General features: G+C 41.5%; 1 long non-coding RNA gene across 1 annotated transcript; it reads left to right on the top strand.

Moving 5' to 3' along the window:
- The first annotated feature begins 1,077 nt into the window (after positions 1 to 1,077).
- On the top strand, positions 1,078 to 4,451 carry LOC124056696. Its single transcript, XR_006842997.1, has 2 exons — positions 1,078 to 2,348; positions 2,922 to 4,451. It is a non-coding gene; the product is annotated as an uncharacterized LOC124056696 (long non-coding RNA).
- The last annotated feature ends 3,958 nt before the right edge of the window (positions 4,452 to 8,409 follow it).

Here is an 8,409-nt window from a genome sequence, read left to right as displayed (position 1 = left end):
TGTAATAGATTCAGCATTTATGGACCATATCCAGACGACTTATCCTGGCTGGCACACGCAGTCCTGGGCACCAGTCCAGGGATTTGCCAGGAGCCTTTTAATATCCCATGTATGGGGAGAACTTCACTTTGAGTCACTGTCTGTCTTTATTTTATCTTTTTCTCCATTTGTCTCTGTGTTAATAGTCTTGTCCTTCAGTAAAGCACCACCCAGTGCTCTGCTAGGATCAAATGCTGCCGCCATAGAGAGGTCCACTACACTTCACATCTTCTTGCAAACACGTGCAGCACTCTCTCTCTCTCTTAAGTGTGATCCATTTCTTCATCTTCACAAGTTTGGTCAGGGAGGGCTGCTCAGTCACCCCATTTCTACAGATAATGCGCAACAAATGATTGTGGCCATGGGGTAATGAGACTACATCTCCGACACCTCATTACTGCAGTAAGAGGGAGCATACTGCTTGTTCTATTGTTGGTAACATTTGTTTATGTGGCATTTTTGGAGGTTGTTGTTGCTTCATTTATGGCTTTTGGGATGGTGGAATAGTGTTTAAACGCTTACAGAGAGCGAAACAAAGTATACAGTTTCAGTGCAACAGCTGTAATATTACCAGTGGAAAATCCCACCCTTGTGTACTGTTACTTTTATGTGTCATCAGTACATGATGTTCAGTGAGCTCCAGGAGCTACTTGATGAAGTTGTTTTTTTCCTGTATCCAGTGTCTCTTGTGTTGTCAACACCTTCTTCTGTCACTAATTTTACTAAAATCTCTCATCTCAAACCTCAACATAGCCAAAGTGTTTTTACATAATTTCTTTAGGCTTAGTATGTGTTGTCTTGAATATTTATGTGATTACAGCACCTTTTAATTTTTAAAGTAGTAGTAGCAGTAAAACAAGCTCATTCTGGTGTTAACTGGTGGAGTGTGTGTATTCCATCCATCCATTTTCTATACCGCTTATCCGTCAGGGTCGCGGGGGAGCTGGAGCCTATCCCAGCTGACTACGGGCGAGAGGCGGGGTTCACCCTGGACTGGGCGCCAGTCAATCGCAGGGCCAACACACAAAGACAAGTGTGTGTATTGCTTTCACCTTATTCCTCTCAGTTTCCCCATATAAGATTGCTTTGTTGCTGTGTACATTGCTCAAATCTCAGTCAAATTGTTTGTTCAAATTCTCAGATTTTCCTCACACAGTGCACCAGGTGCATTGATTGAATAATTGATATACAGGCGGATTAATTCACTGAGATTTATTATCCAAACTCAGCGCACTTACACAATAAACTTCACTTGGAATTTAAATTTTTAATATTATATTTTAGCATTAGATTACATATCATCACACATTAGACAACACATACATACCAATATATGCTTGATTGACCTACCGGTATATCAGTAGTTTTCTACTCAGTGTTGCACTGATATCACCTAAAAGCTTGGAAGTTACTGTAAAGTCTGAAATACACATCATGAAATCTTTTAACTCTACAACATGCCTTGTTGAGTCTGAAGCTGAAGCACAAGCAATACTGGTTAAATGTTTAAGTATTAATAATTTGTGGTGGGATGTGGGGAGAATTGTGGGTTTCTGTTTGCGACCTGTGGAATAGATTCCACAGGATTCCATATGACAGAATCCCTCTGCATGAGAGCATCCCGTGATTTGGTCCAGAGTGAGTGGGCCAACAGGGGCCGCCATAAGCAGATGTCAGTGTGCGGGCCGCATTGAAGAGGACACAAATCTCAGCTAAGCCTCTCTTGTCCTTATGTAACGCCCTCAGCAAGGCGCTATGCCTCACAGATCGCTGGTATTTATGAGTGACAATGACACACACACACTTCATACAAGCTCAAGTCCCTGTTCTCAGCAATAGACTGGTTTTCTCTTTTTTTCCCCTTTTTTTTTCATTAGAGAGTATGAAATAAGAGGATATATTTAGAAACCTCCAACAACAGGCCAGCCATTCTTTTTGTATTGAACACTCCATTCTCCTGGTCTCTGTGGAACCTGTGTCCATGCATGTAGTCCTTTTTCATGAGGCTGCATGTCTGTGTGTGTGTGTATCGGCATCTCTCCATGCTCGTTGTCAAACCAAGGATGAGATCTGAGAAGTGATGACTGCTTAAAAATTGTTTTTTAATTCATCCTTTCTATCTTTGTGAGGCACAGTCATTTTTGCCATCAGACCAGCAGCAGACTTTAAAGACTATGAAGGACAAGTCTGATTATTGCTTGCAGTCAGCCCCAGCGCTCTCTCTCTGTCCCTCTCATATGGAGGAGCACACGACGGCCATCACTTGTTGCTACATTTGACTCATCCCTCTGCAGTCAGGAGGTCAACAGGTACTTGTGCTCGTTCATCTGCTGGGTTTCTCCATCATTTAGAGCTAGCACAGGCAGCCTCTCCGGGCTGGAGGGGACCCTGCAGGCTCGGTAGAGGATTAGACAGAGAAGAAGAAGGAGGATGGCAACAAATGTGTTGCAGGCGATGGCCACCAGTGCAGCTGTGGACAGTCCTGTCATGCTCTCTTCAGATTCCATAATGAAGACTGGACTGCAGTGTCCAGCGCTATTCAACTTAAATATTAGATTTTAGGTTGATTCCATTGTGTCCTCTCAGACTGAGCGTCACCAGTGTCTTGATTTAAGACTTATTTGTAGATGCTTGAATCCATAGGATTATGATTACTCATGTCCACAGATGGACTCACCGCTCTGAATTCCCATCATATAGCCTTAGGTATTGTGAGGCGAGAAAATCAATGCGTGCTGTGACTGTAAAAGGAGAGTGTTGCTCAGCAGAGTGCACATTGTGTTTTGCTGAATATTCAGATTAGAAAAGAGCAGGGATGTTTGCCTGTGCTTTTCACTGCAGAGATGAATGTTTATTCCTCAAAGTTCTGTTTTTCTTTTTAGCTTCACGAGGTGACACGGCACCAGTCTGCCATACAGGTGAGCCTCGCAGCATTTTCGGCGTCACTGATTTCACAGTAGTCTAGATAGACTGTGAAAAACACTTTTTAGGATTCCAGTAAATGTCTGCCAGTGTCTGTAAGAGAGGAACAAAACAACAACAATTAGGAGTAATTGAACACAAGAAAGAGCATGAGATGAGACAGAGCAACACGCTTTGTCCGTAAATGAGCATAATAATGTTTGAGACATGACATATCAGCATTTGTCTGGTGTGCAGTGAGATAGATGCATCATTTATCTTTTTGCATGATTGTGTTTTTGCTGGTGTCACCTGGTGATGAGAAACTCTTCCTCAGGTTTACTGCATGTCATTTGTTCTGTCAATATCGTTAAGTGTAATTTTGTCAGACAATTTGTACCACCACAGTGCTAAAGCAGGTAATTATTAACTAGTTTCATGGTCATTTTGTACCACAGTCTGGCTCTAGAAGCTGCATTATTATTTTATTTTGTTTGTATTGTGCTCATGCAGCGCGACTTCCTAATAAAGTTACGTTGAATCAAATAAACACAATCTAACACAAATTAGGCATCATTCCACAGGCCTTCATGTTAGCCATTTGAGGGCAGCATTTATATGGGCTACTCCATCTGTAGTCTGTAATAGGAGTAATGTGCATTTTCTAAACAGAATTATGCGCAGCAGTGATTAGCTTCATCAGTTCTTTCATACAACTTACACACAAGAATGTTTTTCTCTTTTTTTCTGCTGATCTTGACTCTTCACGCCATTACCACAGCTGTCAGCGTGCACCACTTTTAAAGTGATAATATCATTGTCTATGATTGTTACAACCAATTGCTGAGGCACCCACTGAATAGGTGTGATTAAGGATTCCTTTTAATCCCATCTCTGTTCCACTGTTGCACTGCAGGCCTTCAACTACACACCAAAAGTGTCTCTGCATGTTGCGCTGTGTAATTTAATTCACCAAAATTAGCTGAAACTCTGTGTCAAATCAGATGTTTCATATGCACTGTCTCACTCTTCCACAGACATGTACATTCAAGGTGTGCTCCTCATAATCCTCCAAATTAACAAATGCAGTATGACAACCCATGTGCTGATGTAGATTCAGAAGATAGAAATTAAGAAAATTATAAAAACTTATCACTTGTTCTGAGAATTGATCGATGAATTTCTCAGGTCAGAGTATTTGTTGTGATGTGCATCCTGCTTCTTTGCTGACATTCGTTGAAAACAAATGGCCTTGTGCTTCTGACTTTGTAGTGTCTTTGTGCAATAGAGACACAAAACACATAGCATAAGGCCAGTCACTTCCCATGAGAAAAGCTTGTGAGTCACAAGGATGTAACCCCCAGCTGAATCACTCACTTCGCTCACATCTCACTCTCTTCCTCTCCCAGTCGCACTCAGTTTGTCTCTTTCTTGCCCTGGGTTACACACTGCTGTCACACACAAAAAGGTCTTCCTGGAGCTGTTGGGAAACCCTGCTGAAAGGCTTTACTGAAAAAAAAAAAAAAAGCACTCCAACTTTTGCATGCAGGTGATAGCACTGTCACACACAGACACCTGTTATCAAATGGTCTGAGCATCAGATCTGTCCTAAACACCCCCCACCCCCACCTCCACCCCCCGCCTCAGTGAGTTTCATACCCACAGAGTGTGACAAGTGGATTTGATCAAGTCACAGAGCGTTTGACACAGCCTTAGCGCAGCACCTTAACCCACCTCCACCTTAATCCCTCAGGTGGAGTGGAACCTCCCTTCCTTCACTCTAAGGAATATTAAGAAGGCTTGCTGTTCATCACCAGTGGTTCAAAACTTCTCCTGAGAGTCAGAGGATGTAGCAGTCACAACCACTGTGTGTATCTAATTATGTCACAATTTAAGAGACTCAGATTGCCTCCAGCCCTGTTGCAAAAATATCTTGAATGTTAAATTCAGCTCACCAAGATGCCGAGATTTATGAATTTCGTATGCTGTCACATGCAGAGCAAAGTCCTAAAGGTTTATACTAGTTGGTCACTTACCTCACAGCCAACAGTTTGTCTGCTGAAAAAATATCCCACTGAATCATTCAGCCATCCTCCATTCTCTGTTTCATGGATAACAGTTCTCTCTTCAGCTGTCTGCCGGGCTCTTTTCATCTTCTCTCATCTCTGCCTCTGTCTCTCCCTCTCCCTTTGCTTCTCCATCTGCTCCGCTGCACCACACACAACTGAAAACAAGGCAGGACTGCACACTTGATTGTGAGCGAGCTCTCCAATAGCAAATACACAGAGTGTGTGTGTGTGTGTGTGTGTGCGAGAGAGAGAGAGAGAGAGAGAGAGGAGGGGCTGAGCTAGTGGATGTCAGCAGTGATATCAAGCGTAGGGGAGAGAGAAACGGGTTGGATGTAATTACACAGGGCTGCTGCTGCAGACAGGAGTTGGTGGGAGGGGGTGGTGGTGGTGGAGGTTGTTACGACGAACAAGCAAGGCCGCCTGTCAGACAAAAACAATGACTTCCGCCTCACATCGCAGTGCAGAATATGACCAAACAAATTATTTCAGCTGTTCAACACAACAGAGGGAGACAAGCTCAGCTATTATGAGAGGAAGCCAAATTTAGGCTCAATCAAGGGAATTCTATTTCTTTTAAATGGTATACCCAGTTCAAAGCAAGTTTATGTCATTTCCAAAATTAGAACTTTAGCTTGCCTGTCCAAGTCTTACTGTTGTCGCTGTTTTGTTCTTCCATCCTGATGCCGCTTCGATATTCCCAGCCCCACCCATTTCCTTTGGTTTTGCTAATGATGCGCCCTTTGGAGTTTGATAGTGCTCCAATACCGGATAGCCCTGAAAGCCCGGGGGGAGTATTTTTATACGAGGTTTTAGATGGTAATGAATTGGCACCAGTGCAAGCTTATAAATAAACAAGACTGCATGTTTACTGATTGTAAAGTCATTACATAATCCTATCCTTTCCTCCCCTGACTGATACTCAAATACAAGGCCTGTTTCAAATCTCAGTAAGCCAAAGATTATCACTTTGTCAGGGTTTCTGTTAAGAAACACTAATATATGAACTGTTTACAATATGATTTCAGTGCAGAGATGTCTTCAAGACTGAAAAGCAGCTGACAGCTGGCAGAGAGTGAGACAAAGAGTATTGCAGTGTTTGAGGACTGTGCAGCATACCCACACACACAATTGCTCCACTAGGAGATCATGTTCTGTTTCAAATGAAAACTCTGCACTGTATTCATCCAATGTTTCTGCAGCAGAGTGATGATCTTTCTTTGTCTGTCACGGTGATCTCGCTCATGAGATCTTGTTTTTGCTCAAGTTGTTCCGACGTATTATTTGCTGGGAGAAATGACACAACATTATTCGCTCTGTGTAAGTCCATGAGGCTACAGCTGGCTGATGTGCATGAAGGAGAAAAACAAAGAGATTATTCCATAAAGTGAGAGACTTATATAAAATGTTTAATTCATTTTAGAATTACATTTACTGAGGCAATAAGTTATTAGCGTTCATCAAGGCGGACACTTTCAAAACAAAACAATTCTTTTTGCAAATGTCTCATTTACAAAGTGAGGGAGCTGAACACTGCCGCATTACCATTTTAATTTCAAATATTTTGTTTGTTGGCATCAGTTTGTGTTTTTTGCATTGCATTAATGTTGCAATGTAAATGCAGGCGCTCCATGGAAATGGCTTCCTCTGCTGTTGTGCTTTCTTAATATGGACATTGACAACTACAAAAACTATGAATGTAGTTCACTTTACCGCAAGGCAGGATCATTTCTGGGGAAAATGTATAACATTTTGTTTGAGGCCCCTCTACAGGCCAAAAATGTTATTACTGGCAAGTGTAGAAAAGGTCCAGTTTGTAACTTTGAATTGACTTTGTAAACTAACAGGCTTCATGTGAAAAATCAAGAATCTCCAACTTTCCAATGGGACTGAGTGTGCAGCAAAGATAAAAGTGTTAGTAATTTTTATCTCAAAGTCATTAATCATAAACTAATTAATATAAAGTAATTAATGAACTCTTAATTCAGTGATTTGGGATCAAAGTCGGTTATTACTTTGAGTGGGAAAAGTTGTTGCACAACAGATTGGCACTTTGGTTGCACTTTGGTTCTTTTAAGAAGGTCTTCTCAGAAGCAAAGGCAGAAGAAGGCTGGGAGGACATGCTAAAAAAAGGTGCACACAGCTGTAACAGCAGAAGATAAGACTTCAAACACTTTCGTCTGTCGTCTGCTTGCCATAAACGTAAATTCCATCCACCTGTGGAATGATTATTAAAATTGCCGAAAAGAGAATGTAAAATATGTGGGAGGAAACATTTCTTTACTGCCCGATTTTGATCAGCTGCTGAAACTCTAATTTGCTGCTTCAGAAAACAATATCAGCAGTCGTCCATTTTGAAATATAGTTTAGACTTACTGCTGAGGAACGCTCAGACAATCTTACATCTTCCTATTTACAGATTACATCATTTCAGCTCCAGCGAGGTTCACTGGTTTTAATCTGTGGCCTTTCTAACTGCACCATCATGACTTAGGGAGGAGTAAGATTTAGTGACATCTAGTGGTGTGGTTGCAGATTGCAATCAGCTGCCCTCATCAGCCCTCGTCTCGCTCTCCTGCCACTGCGAAAACCTGTGTCGCTTTGCTGGTTCTGTAGAAACACTGAGAGTTCCCTCTGTGGATCTAAAAAGCTCATTTGAAGGTACAATCCTTAGTTTTGGGTGATTATACACTAAATAAAATCGTAATTATGTGTACTATACTCCATATCTGCCCTTAAATCTGGACCTTTAACAATATGGCAGATGGTTTCAAAATTGAAAGATGTCACTACTGAAATGGGCACGTTGTTTCTTACAGATATTTTGAATAGGCTCACGAATCGTGGTTTTTCATTATCATATATATCTATGCAACTACTTTTTGACCATGATGATATATATATATATATATAATAGCAAAGGTACGCTGACTAAATGTAAATCATAAATCCTCATTGAGCACATCTCACCACAAGAACAACTGTTGATTTAATTTATAACCACACAGCAAACAACTCAGTAATTTTCCATTCGTCTCTCATTTTCTTTGCTTCCCGTAGATAAGCCTGATCGTCTTTTACACTGCAGTGTTGCTAATCTCCCCTAGCAAGCCACACACAACACTGTAATGCAGATACGCCTACACACATGAAGCTGATAAGGGTAACGTTTCAGAATGGGGCTAAAGAACTGCAGGACGTGTAATTCACAGAAATCTGTTCTCAGAGCAGGTACATTTTTGAATTCAGTAAAGTCTTAGTTGATCCTCCTACTGTATGTAAATTAGTGTGATAATCAGTTTCAGCCTGTGTTGACCTCACTGTGCAGTGTAGTCCATGATATAGCAGGCAGGTGTGTGTTGATGTTGGTATTTATACAGAGGACAAACTGTAGCAGGTCAGA

Source organism: Scatophagus argus, chromosome 3, assembly GCF_020382885.2.
Source record: "Scatophagus argus isolate fScaArg1 chromosome 3, fScaArg1.pri, whole genome shotgun sequence".
Taxonomy (NCBI): domain Eukaryota; kingdom Metazoa; phylum Chordata; class Actinopteri; family Scatophagidae; genus Scatophagus; species Scatophagus argus.
Note: the sequence above shows the minus strand (reverse complement) of the source record. Positions and strands in the feature narration are given on the sequence as shown.